A 12628-nucleotide genomic window follows, 5' to 3' on the forward strand; every position below is an offset into this window, starting at 1 on the left:
CTGGCAGGTTACTAGAGTGGATAGTGTATCCAACTTGGAATCAGGAGAACGGAGTTAAAATTCTAACTAGATACTAACTAGCTATATTACTACAGACAAGCTATTAGATTTCTCAAACCTCCAGTTTCATCTGTAAGATGAGTAAGGTCACTTTCAACAACTGTACCACAGGAGCTGTCCAAAAGACAACACCATAAGGCGCTATGAAAATGAACATTATTATTTAACCTGCAGTCCAGGTCGACTGGAAAAATGCAACTCATTTATAAATATAATTAAGGGCCAAAACAATTTTATTTAAATTTCTGATGGGCTTCCAACTTGTAGCCAACAACTTTTAAGTTCAAAACTTTTTTTTCCCCCAACACCAAAGATGTTAAATAACCGAGCATAACTGTCATCTCCCCTTCGAGAAATAAAATCTGGCAATTTTCTGATCAGGCCCCCATTGCTATACTTAATGGCAGAAACATACCTATAGAAGAAAGCAATGTTACTAGGTTTTACTAGTGAGTCATCCTTTCCTTCTTTTACTTTTACTTCTTTTATTATGTTAAAACAAAAGGACTGGAATTGAAGAACGCGTCAAAGGACTAAGCATTTTTTTTTATTATTATTATCAATTGATGCGCCTGGTCCAGACACCAGACCAGAAGTGGTCATGCCTTTTTACCGCTGTCATTCCTTTGACCCCTGTTGGGGCATATAGATTGAGTTATCCCTTTCGTAGGGGCTCCTACTCCTTGGGAGGCTGCTTCCCTTTGACAACAGTTAAAGGACAATGTATTCTTTTTGCTCCACAGCTTTTCTTTCGGGGAGTGGGGCGGGGGAAGTGAAATGGACTACAAGCGTCAAGGCCTGCAAATGCAAATTTGTTGCAAAGACGCTTTGGAAGGAAGCCTTGGCTTGGACGGCAGGAGTTCACTGAGTCCCTGGGGGAACATAGTTCCGAGACCCCAAAGCTCGGTTTCCATAAGCTCAAGGCTTCGTTTCCTTGCCCCTGGGGCCCAGAGCCGGGAGCAGGGCTTCAGCGGAACCCGCCATGTGTGGGGTCCAGCCAGACTGTGGGGGTCGGGGAGGGTGTCAGTGGGACCCACGCGCCCCTGAACGGGCCGGCGCAGGGACTGGGCCACCTCCCGCTACACGCTCCCACGGTAGACCCCCATTTGGCCCACATCCCCCGGAGCTGGCCGACAGGATCTGGCTTTCCCCTGGGCTGGCCCAGGCCGACCTCTCCCCGGCTCCTCCGGCAACAGCCGCAAGCGCCGTGACCCTGTGGGCGGGCAGTGCGGGAGGAAGAACGCCTCCGCAATTCCGGAGCGGAGAAGTCTTTCCGCCGCCGGGTGCCGATCTGCGGCCTGGCTCCCTGCCCATCCACGGGGCGCCGGACGTAGCCCCCACCACCCTCCGGCACACCTCCACCAGGAAGCTTCCTCGGCCTTTTTTTTTTTCTTTCCAAATACCCGCCGGATACCTACAATCGCTAGATTCCCGCCTCACCGGGAACGGAACACGCGCTTCCGAGCATCCCCGGGCATCCCTAAGGCTAAAGCCGAAGTGGGCGGAGTCTGGGTCTCCTAGCCCGCGCAGCCAAGTGAAGCGGCCATTGGTTGGTCTTCCGTTTGCCACACCCCCTCGACCGGTTACGTACGGGCTTCCGAAGCTAGCGGAAGGCTACTGTCAGCCGTCGATGCAAATACCAAGTGTACTCTCGTTCCCCGGCGCCTGATTGGCTGCGCCCAGTCTCAGATTGTCTCGCGTTCCGGGGTTAAGCCAATGGAATCAACCACAGTCGGGTAGCCGGCAGCCTTGCAGCCGTGGCGCCGCGGTTCCCTCCGGTAGGTATGTGGCTGCCATCTTGTGTGTGGCATTGCCCTGGGTGCAAGGGGGTGGGGTGCTCGGGGGTTGGGGCCGGCGGAGGAAAGGTCTCCTCGAGGACCGTACCCTCCTTCCTGTTGGAAGGGGAAACGACTCCGTTTCCCCGAGTTTCTCATCATAGGAGGGAGAAGAGAGAAGGCGAGGGAGTTGTGGTAGTGATGGAGAGCCACCACTAACTAGTCTTTAGTTTGTCCGTTTGTTGTCGTTGTTTTTTTGGGGGGGCGCATCTTAGTATTGTTGGGCCCTGACCTTGACCCGGCTGATGGGCGTCCATATCGGGGAGATGCTTACACGGTCCACGGGCCGGCCTGCCTCCCGTTGGCCTTCCCGATTCCCGTCGTCATGGTAATAGGGAGGTGGAAGGAGGGAGAGACTTTGCTTGCATCGTCATTTTGGAGAGCGCAAGAATTGGCTTTTGACCATGATCTTGCTTGACATCGTCCTAAGTAGGTGCTGGATTCTGACCTCAAATTGTGACTTAACGGTAAAGGCTTCCATCCAGCAAACGGTCCTCACATGCCATCCAGCCTCCAGTCACCAGACTGCCCTCTGCTCCTTACTGGGAGATGAATGTACGGGGGATGAATGTCCAGGAGATGGGCATGTTTTGAGTCACCCACCTCCATAGATTTGCCCTCGTGGGTGCCCTGATAGCCTATAAATCTCAAGCCTGGGGGAAGAATTAATGCAACGTGGGCTTGGACTTGTGGATGATTTGTATACCGTGACAAGGCATGTGTTATGGGTTAGGTTTTAAGTGTCATTAGACTTAACTTTTTAAGATATAAAGTGTTCTCTGTTTTTCCTTAGAAACCTCCTATACTTGTGAGCTCTTTTCACCAAGTACCATTAAAAAATTATGAGGTTGATTTGTATCAAGGATACACATGTATAAATATAATTATGAAGTCACCAGATCTGACAACTAGGCTGTTGAAAGTCTTCATTGTGCTGTTCTTAGTTTTGGCATCCGGGTGGAGGAGGTGAAGATAACTATCTTATTGCATTGAGTTTAGCTTTCAATTATTCAAGGCTAGCCAGTGATCCAGCTGTATGATGGTTCTTGGTGACAAGGACATCAAAGGAATCAAACAGCTGTAATAATAATGAAGAAAATTATGAATTCTATCCGGTGGGTTAAAGGACTTCAGTTTCAAGAAGTCTTTGTTCAGATTCAAATAATATGCAGGAATGCAGTGATGAATTTGGGGAGGATGAAGAGAAAAATTAGTTTATATGCAGTGTTTTATCAGCAGTGGATATTGCTGAGTAAGGGGATACTAGAGTGCAGTGCTCTAAGTTATAGGTAAAACTTTTAACTGGAAATACAGTGCTTTTAATTGATTTCTCACCTGTTGAAATTGTGACCACTTGAATGTATTTGCCTAGGGTGCATTCGTATAAATCAAGTAGATTTCACAATCAGCTGTGCTTTTGAATGCTTATTTTATTAGTAAAATTGATACCACTGAGGTGCTATCTAAGATTTTATCATGCTTTGTGGATTACCTACCTCACTTCTTTCCCAGAGTTCCCCCCCACCCCCAGCAAACTTCGAAGTTTAGTACTGCTTGAAAAATCTGTAAGCCACTACTTATATGAGTGCCTTATTTAAACTTCTTGAAACAATGTTGAATCAGAAGTCAGGAGACTTAAATTCTACTCACAGCCCTGCCACTAGCTTCTCTGTACCAAATCACCTTTTGGGGCTTGTTTCCTAATATGTAAAATGATTTAAATTATTATGAGCACTAAGATCCCTTAGAGTTATATAGCACATGCTTTGGAGCCCCTATCTTAACCCACCACTGGATTTGGCAAGAAAGAGGGCATAAAAATTTTCTTTGTAATTCTATAAGTTCATCAGCTTCTATTAGTATCTTTACCTTTGTGATGAGCCATTGATGTTGAATAGTCAGTCAGACGTAATTAACCATTAGAAACAGGTATTTACTAAAGTGGTATATTTGGTACAGTTTTTACAAAACATCCTCCCACCAAATCCTTGACATACTTTCAGACCACCAGCATATACAGAGTCTAGGGCAGGGGTAGGGAACCTGCTGCCTCCAGACCACTTGTGGCCTTCCAGGTCCTCAAGTGCAGCCCTTTAACTGAATCTAAACTTCACAGAACAAATCCCCTTAATAAAAGGATTTGTTCTGTAAAACTTGTAAGACTAAGTCGTCAAAAGACCACACCCAAGGACCTAGAAAGCCACAAGTGGTCTGGAGGATGCAGGTTCCCTACCCCTTGTCTAGGAGAAGATGGGCTCACGCTGAGAGCACATGTGTGGCAAAGGGGTAATCCACAGATCCTGGAAGTTGCCTTCCCTCCTCTTGTCTTTGGCTCCCGACTCATACAACTGCTGTCAGCTCTTGCTATCCTGGGGATATGCTAGCATTAGTTAAAAAGTCTCAAACCTCTGCCCTTCCAAAGTCCACAACATTCCTCCTCAGGTCACAAGCAGGCAGGAGACCAAGGCAATTCCTTCTAAGCGGCATGATCAAATCCCTCAAACCAGTCAGAATGACTTGTCATACCTTAGGAAATATCCAGGCCTCATTTACACCAAGTGAATTAGCAAGATATTTTCTTACCTGGTTACGGATTCCAGGCATAGTATCCTGTCACTTACTTTTAGTGGGGTGAGGAAATTGTCTAGGCCAACCCCTGTCCTTACCCAGTTATGATATCCCATGATTCTTTGCCTTGAGTCTTTTCTTTTTATAGCTTTTTTGTTAGTACCACCTAAAGGCAGATGAGGGCAGCTAGGTGGTACAGTGGATAGAGTGCCAGATCTGGAATCAGGAAGACTCTGGCCTCAAATATTTACTAGCTGTGTGACCCTGGCCAGGTCACTTAACCCCGTTTGCCTCAGTTTCTTCATCTGTAAAAGGAGCTGGAGAAGAAGATGGCAAACCACATCTTTGAGAAAACCTCTAATGGGGTGATGAAGAGTCAGACACAACTAAAAAATGACTGACAATAATAACAAAGGCAAAGGATTATAACTACTATAATATGTGAATAAGTTTTATCACTGATTTTTATTTTTATTAGTTAAATTCAAGTATTTTAAAAATCATTACATGAATATTTTTTACTTTAAAGAAGACATTTTGATTTGGTAATTATGGATACCTACCTTTCTTACATAAACTATGTAAAGGTTTAAGCTGAAAGTGCATTACGAATATGGACAGTATGGTTCATTTGTATTTTGACCAAATAAGATTTGATACTTACTTTTTATATCAACTCAGCAAAGTGAGTTACAATACAGTATACATTTTTAAAAATTTGTTTTATAATTATTCTTTTATTATTGCTGCTCTCTCTATCCCTAAAGGAAAAGATCCCTAGTCTCCTGTTCAGAAACATGGTTTCCCACAAGTTCAGCAAAATGTTCTCTCATACATATAGTGAAAGGTTTTCTCATCAGCATAGGTAATTAAGCCTAAAGGGGTTGCTTTAAAAAAGGTAGATGAAATATTGGAGAAAGAAAGGGAATGAGCATTTATTAAGTGCCTGCTGTGTGCCAGACACTGTTAAGTGCTTTACAAATATTATTTCATTTGATCTGCACAACTTCATGAGGTTGGGGCTATTATTATTGCCATTTTATAGGAATGAGGAAACTGAGGCAGACAGGTGAATTGACTGACTTGTCCAGGGTCACACGGCTAGTAAGTGTCTGAGGCTGGATTTGAATTTAGCTCTTCCTGACTCCAGACTAAGTAATTTATCCACTGGGCCACCTAGCTGCCTAGAGCAAAATAAAAGAAATTACATCTGTTTCCATGTGGGAAAAAAAATGCCGTACTTTTTTTTTTAAATTGTTACCCATTTGTTAAATCATATATAATATATGTGTGCATGTGTATATATATATGCATATGATTTTTCTTTTTTAGATAGGAAAATATTGCTAGCATTAGAATTTTCTCATATTGCACACTGGGGTTTTACTGTTTTAAACAGTTGGGATGATTATATTTCATAAACCAAATTCATGTCATTTTATCCATTTTAACTATTAATTACCCCAGAGTAGCATTAACCTTAAATTAGATGGAATAATTTTTTTTGTGTTAGATGTGTGATTTTATTGATGCAAGGAACTAATTTCCCATTAAAGAAATCCCCTTTGCTTGTACAGATCTGTAATTGTCTGGCAACTTACTCATGTTAATTAAGGATCTTTAAATGTTTACCCAGATGTTTACAAAGTCTGAGGACTAGCAGTACTCCTGCTCTCCCTTCCCCTCCCGCAGTCATCATCGGGGCAGCAGTCCTTGGCTAGAAAGGTCCACTACTTGAAATGACCGAAAATTAATTCAAAATCAACTGTGATGAATCCAAGGTGTTTCTGACAGCGTTTGCCCATGTTGCGCCTCGCGACTTCGCAGCAACCTTGGTTCTGAACATGCAACGTGCACACTTTGCTCTGCGCATGCCATCATACCTGGCCACGCGATGCCAGCAAACGCTACCAGAAACACCTCGGCTCAGATTTGAGACTATTGTCTTTAATAAATGGTAAAAATTATATGTGTACTGAAGAATTGTTTTAAAATACATTTCTTTATGATTTATTATCAGTAAGTGTTTGATTTTTATACCTATATACCTGGGGTTGCATAAAAATTTCTCAGGGGGAAAAGGGGTTTTCCTGATTCCAGGTTCAGTGCTCTATCTACTGCACCACTTAACTGCACCCATGTATTTTAAGTTCTATCTATTTGTAATTCTTTAAGCCATTTTTTTTTTTTTTGCTGTGGGAACAAATTCTGAAGTTATTCATTCAAATCAGCATTCAAATTTTCTATGGATTCAGGAGCTGGACCCAAAATTTAGGAGTAAAACAAATTTTTCATCTTAAAAGTAAAAAAGTTTTTAAAGAAGGAAATAAAGAGCCTTGTTGCCATAGACCATTGATTCTAAAACCAAGATTGAGATTCAAATTAAAGGTCTGCAGAAAGGTCTCAATGGATCTTCTGTGATGAATCCAAGAAGCTGAACACATCTGCTAAGGTGTTTCCTAGTACTCCCTGGACCATATGTGACCATTCCCTTTCTTAAGCAAATCAACCCTTCTTTTCCCCAAGGGGATTACAGGCTGAAAGAGATACAGCAGTTTCCTTAGGGCCAGAAGAGCTCCGCCACCTGCATTGCTCCTAACATTGAATGGTGTTATCTTGTGAATTTTGCCTTGTCAAATTTTTATAATAATAAAATCTCAGAATATATGAACAAGACTTACAATGTATACTTTTTGCTTAGAACTGTGGTACCAAAAATACTGTGCAATAAAGTGAAATTTCTTGCTTTTTAGAATTCACTGAGTTTTGACAGTTTAGTGGGAAATAAGATTTTATTCATATACAACCTTTTGGTCATTTATTGCATAAAGTGAGGCGTACTGCTTTTAGGTTAAATTGTAGACAGAAATGATGCCTGAACAAAAATGATTAAATAAAACTTTTTTAAAGTATGCTTTTCGAAAAGGTCCATTAATGTAAAAACTTGGTTTGTTGGATTGCTCTGGCATTGAGTCTTTGGTTAACCAGGGGTTAAACATTGTTTCTGTGGTTGTAAAAAAATGGTCCTTAGAAGCACTATTTATCAATCAACAAGAATTTATTAAGTGCTTATTAAGAGCAGCTTAGTGGTACAGTAGATGGATGCATTGGGCCTGGAGTCAGGAAGATCTGAGTTCAAATTTGGCCCTAGATAATTACTAGCTGTATAAGTCACTTAATCCCCATTTACCTCAGTTTGTTATCTGTAAAATGGGGACACACTGGAGAAGGAAATGGTAAATCACTCCAGTATATTTGCCAAGAAAATCCTATGAATAAGTCTATGGGGTCATGAAGAGTTGGACACAACTGAACAAATGCCTTGTAGATCAGTAGGTGGAGACTGGATATAGAGGCTTTCTGAACCTTGGAGGCAAGGTCATTGTCTCTCCTTGGTCAAATTCCTTTTTGTAATCTGATTCCAGAGGTTGAAGTCTGAAAAGAAATGAAGCATACACGCGTATACACACATATTAAAAGAAATGTTGGAGGGAAAGTTGTACTGTAGGGATCAGGAGAGGTCTCATGCAGGATTCTAAAATGTGCAAGTGAGAAGAGAAGGCATTTCAGGCAAGAGGTAAAATGTCATATATGAGGAGTAGCAACCCATGAAGGAATTTGTTTTATTTGACTACACATATTTGTAATGGGTTTTGTTCTTCTGCTTTCTCCATACAAGGAGGGGCTGGTGGGAGGGAGATTTGAAAATAAAATTTAAAAAAGCAAGTAGTCATTTTGGCTGCCTCAGGAGGTGGTAGGTGACTACACATGGGCTACTTTTTAGTAGGGTTCCTTTCGGGTATGGGTTGTACTAGGTGGCCAGTGATGTCTCTTCCAACTTGAAAAGCTAGCATTCTATAATATGTACTGGAGTTTAGAAGAGAAACTGGGGCTGGATGCATAGGTATGATATTTGAACCTATGGGAGCTGAATAAATTGAGAAGGGAGAGGAAGAGGAAGAGAGAAGGAGAGGAAGGCACCTTGGGTTACACCCTTAATCGGTGGGATGTTTATGATGAGCCAGCCAAGATTGCAAAGAAGCAGCCAGTCAGATAGACTGTATATAAGGTAAGAAAATTTCCCTCATGATGTAAATAGTTTGGATTACAATATGAAATACAGAACCAAACATATCTTTTCTAGAGTAGTAAGCTGGATGGTTTTCTTAATTGAAAGTTGATAAAAGATAGCATTCTTTAAAAACCCCAAATAGAATTTCTAATATTTACATAAATGTCATCAACAGATAATTTTTTTGTTTCTGTTTCCCTTCCTTCTCTCTCATCCCACAAGCACCGCCCCCTCCCCCTCCCCCCCCCCCCCCCCCCCCCCCCCGCAAAAGACAAGACTAGGAAATTAAATCTATGGCATAATTATTATTAAAGAAACATCTAAAACATCAAGTTTTGCACTGGAGACACAATGCCAGAGGGGATATAGGACATGCCCATAAAGAAAATGTAAGGTAACATTAATTTAATAATTTAAATTTAGCTATTATTCCATGAATTCAGAGGTACATTATTTAGTGGTTTCCTGAGATCTCCTGGGACAAGTTTTCGACAAGGGACAACGAAATAGGTGTGTTATAATTAATTTTTCAACTTGAAGTTGTATTAGAAATTAGATGAAAGGCTATTTTATACCAGATGGTACTCTAAAATGATATTATATTATCTTACAGAATTTAACGTGTCAAGTCTTTCAAAGCAGCCTCTGAAATTTTTCTTTTTGTCCTAAGTAATTTTTCTTAGTGATTTAAGGTGAGAACAAAGGTATGATTCTCAAATTTGCAGATGACACAAAGCCAAGGAGAGATAGATAGCTGAGGACTAAAATTCTGAATGAAACTAAGAAGTTGAAGTTATGATATAGCATCATTATGGGTACTCCCTCCAGCAGTACACATTACAAGGTAGCCATGTCTTCTGATGTTGTATAATTCTTGTCCCCCTGTAAATCTTCTCTAACAGATTTATCCAGCATTCTTAGTACTTTCATCTGGATGTCTTGTATAGTGCAGCCACCTGGAAATCACAGGGATCACACACCTACCACACTTGTTACATCACTGTCCTATCTCCTTTTTCAGTCATGCAGTTCTTAGATTTTTTTTTAATGTCACTTTTGGTGTAGTCTGTATATAGACATCATATATCTCTTCTTTGCCTTTTGGGTCCTGCAGTTTTAATTACATGGTGATTGGTATTCTGTGATTCTCATCCGTATTGTATCACTAGAAAAATATTATTGGAAAAAAAAGAGGGAGATTTGTTTCAGGGAGAAACTTGAAATCATTGAAAGTACTACAGAGTTTTCCAAATGCAATCCAGAAGACTTTTCCTTGCCTCTCTATTTTATGGCCTAGCTCATTTTTCATCCATAGTATCTGTTCAAGATAGACTATGTTGTCAATTTATATAGTATTATATAGTATATCGTAGTATACAAAATGAATGTCCTTCATCCACTTTTTTTTCCTGGATAGAATGTAAGACAAAACTATCTTGAGTGGTTGTGAGTTTCATTTAAGAGATTTTGTAGTCTTCTGGGACTTGATGCATTCAGCAGAATGCAACCCAGAAAAACAGATGTTTACCATATTCTTTTTGTAAATTTGTTTATTTTAAACTTAAATACGAAATGAGGGGGAAAAACATTGCCATGTACACAGCAGACCATAAGAGAAGATTCAATATAAAACAATAAATTTCCATTTCAAGAAAACCCATATAAGAAATACTACACAATCTCTTCAAAGCTGCCCAGCTTTTCTTTGCTTCCTGGTTGGCTTTCTTTCGTTCTCTGCTGTGCACTTTTTACTTTATTCTTTTTTTTTCTCCTTCTCCCCCCCTACCCAAACAGTGAAACTGAGAGATGGCCTCTTAGATCTGCATTAGAGATTAAACACTTTTCAAATGGGACTTCTGGTGTTGAAACAGCTGTTGCTTTTTAGATTAAAGATGCTCACACACAATAGGAAGGAAGAAGCTTGAAGGCCAAGTCTGGAGACTGACTCCAGAACAGGAGCTCTGACTGAAGTGGACAAGGGTGAAGGAGCAGGTCACACACCCTCTGGAAGCATTAGTGGGGTACCTGGAGACAAGGCCAGTTAAGCATGATTGGTTCATGGGTTCAGACTGCAGGACAGCAGCCTCTTATCTAGAAGTCTCTGGCAGTCAGCAGCTGCCTAGTGTTATCTCAGAGGTATCTCAGATGATCTCTTTTCAGCTCTAGAAGGATTCCCAAAATGCTAGGCTGTAGCAAGATGAGCAGAGTAGTGTCTCCATCATAGAGCTTCTCTGAAACCACTTTCTGGTATAATGACTACTTGTAAGGTATTAAAAAGTGAAGAATTTAGTCACCAGTCTTTGAAATGAGTCCCACTGCAATAATAGCATAGCAAAGGAACCATGGAAGCATAAACTGGAAGGGATCTTGTGAGGTATATTTGTCAATCAATCAACAAGCTTTTATTAAGTGTTTCCTGTGCTCCAAGTACTAGTCTAGGCCTAGCTGTGTGGATTTAAATAAATCACTTCCCTCCTTGGATTTCAAATTCCTTATCAGCAAAATGGTAGGCAATAGAATATATTTGTAAGGTTCCTTTCAGCTCTGAATCTTTCAGTTTATCTTCATTCTGCACCCAAGCAAACCCCTTTGCTCTCTTCATCTTCATCAGGGCCTAGGATCAATGGCAGGCAGTTCTGAGCAGTCAGGAGTCATCTTCAAAGACTGCTCTGTCCCACCATCTGTTTTTTCTTTTTAAATCTTCCTTTATTTGTTCTGTTTGCTGGACTTCTACCATGGCTCTGACAAATACCTTTGGCACCCATAAGTCTCCCTGTTTTGTTTGTTGCTTGATATTAGCAATCAGGACCTTCAAAATTTTCTCTTGTTGCACTCATCAAGGAATCTTGTATAATTTCAATATGTAAATAGGCTCTATCTTTTTGGAGAAGAACATTTAAGCCTTTGTTTTACCCACAGGGTCAGGTTTTTTTGTTTGTTTTTATAAGGAATAAACATACACATTGGGATCTTGTGTTTTCTGCAACTTTCTGAATTATGTAATTATACATATGTGGTCTGCTCTAGAATATTTATGATAAGTTGTCTGATGCTTTCTCAAATTTTCATCATGGCAGTCTTCAATATATGTGTAGTTAATTATCATAACATTTATGTAGAGATGAGAAAGTAAGCATATGGGTCTATGGTTATCGATTTTCATTCAATCACTTTTTTTTTTTAGGCAATAACACCACCTGTGCCTTTAAAAATCATTTTGTACATACCCCCTCTTTCAGATATCTTGAGAATTGATCTTTCAATGCTCTTAAAATTGTGTTGTTTATAGCACAGACCTCTTCCATGTATTCTTTGTCTGGTCCAGCTGTCTTAGACTTATAGACTCAGATTTAGAGCTGGAAGGCACTTAGTCATCCAGTTCAACCCTCAAATTTTACAAAAATGGTTAAACTGAGATCCAGAGAAGTTTAAAAAACAACTTTCTTAAGCTGGAATTCAAACACAGGTCCTCTGACATGAAATCCATTGGGGTTAGAGATTGGCAGGGCAGAAGGAAAGGGATCACAGCTGTCAATCAAGCATTTAGTGCTGACTCTCATGTTTACTACCTAGTATCAGAGCTCTGGGGTTCCTGCCAAGCTTTCTGTGCCTCTCTTTGATCCGGAGATCTGAGTGCCACTTTCGCTTGTGTCCTTCCTTTTGTAGGTGCTGTTGCTGTATTCTTTTATCTAAAGTTGGTGTGGATGTACACCAACTGGATAAATAGCCTGTAACTTTATCTTCTCTCTCCCTCTTCCCATCCTGTTTCGGGAACCTTTTCTCCTTTATTCTCTTCCCATTATATTACTGTTAAGATTCTTACACAAACATACTTACATGTACAGTCTTTCATCAGATGAGTAGTAAGTAGTGAACCCAGTCAAGTTAATATCAGTGTACCCAGTGCATGGGGTCATCTTCTAGACCCTGCATCAACCTCACAGTGTAAATAGGCCAGGATATTCAGTTCTTCCCGGTCACTCTTTTTAAAATTTAATTTCGTTATTTTTTTCATTTAATAATCATTTATTTTTTTCTTCTTTGCACCTCTTTCTCCCCACCCTCCATTGAACAAAAAAAAAAAGAGGAAACT

At 40.6% G+C, this 12628-nt stretch overlaps 2 protein-coding genes across 2 annotated transcripts in view; one reads left to right on the top strand and one right to left on the bottom strand.

Annotated features, from left to right (window-relative positions):
- Positions 1-1558, bottom strand: part of SETDB2 (SET domain bifurcated histone lysine methyltransferase 2) — a 108592-nt gene extending 107034 nt beyond the window's left edge. Inside the window, exon 1 of the mRNA XM_036743908.1 lies at positions 1479-1558. The gene's annotated coding sequence lies outside the window, so the exon portion shown is untranslated. The remainder of the gene's footprint in view (positions 1-1478) is intronic.
- Positions 1559-1775: 217 nt separating this feature from the next.
- Positions 1776-12628, top strand: part of CAB39L (calcium binding protein 39 like) — a 152351-nt gene continuing 141498 nt past the window's right edge. The window contains exon 1 of the mRNA XM_036747237.1: positions 1776-1838. The gene's annotated coding sequence lies outside the window, so the exon portion shown is untranslated. The remainder of the gene's footprint in view (positions 1839-12628) is intronic.

Source organism: Trichosurus vulpecula, chromosome 2 (genome assembly GCF_011100635.1).
Source record: "Trichosurus vulpecula isolate mTriVul1 chromosome 2, mTriVul1.pri, whole genome shotgun sequence".
Classification (NCBI taxonomy): domain Eukaryota; kingdom Metazoa; phylum Chordata; class Mammalia; order Diprotodontia; family Phalangeridae; genus Trichosurus; species Trichosurus vulpecula.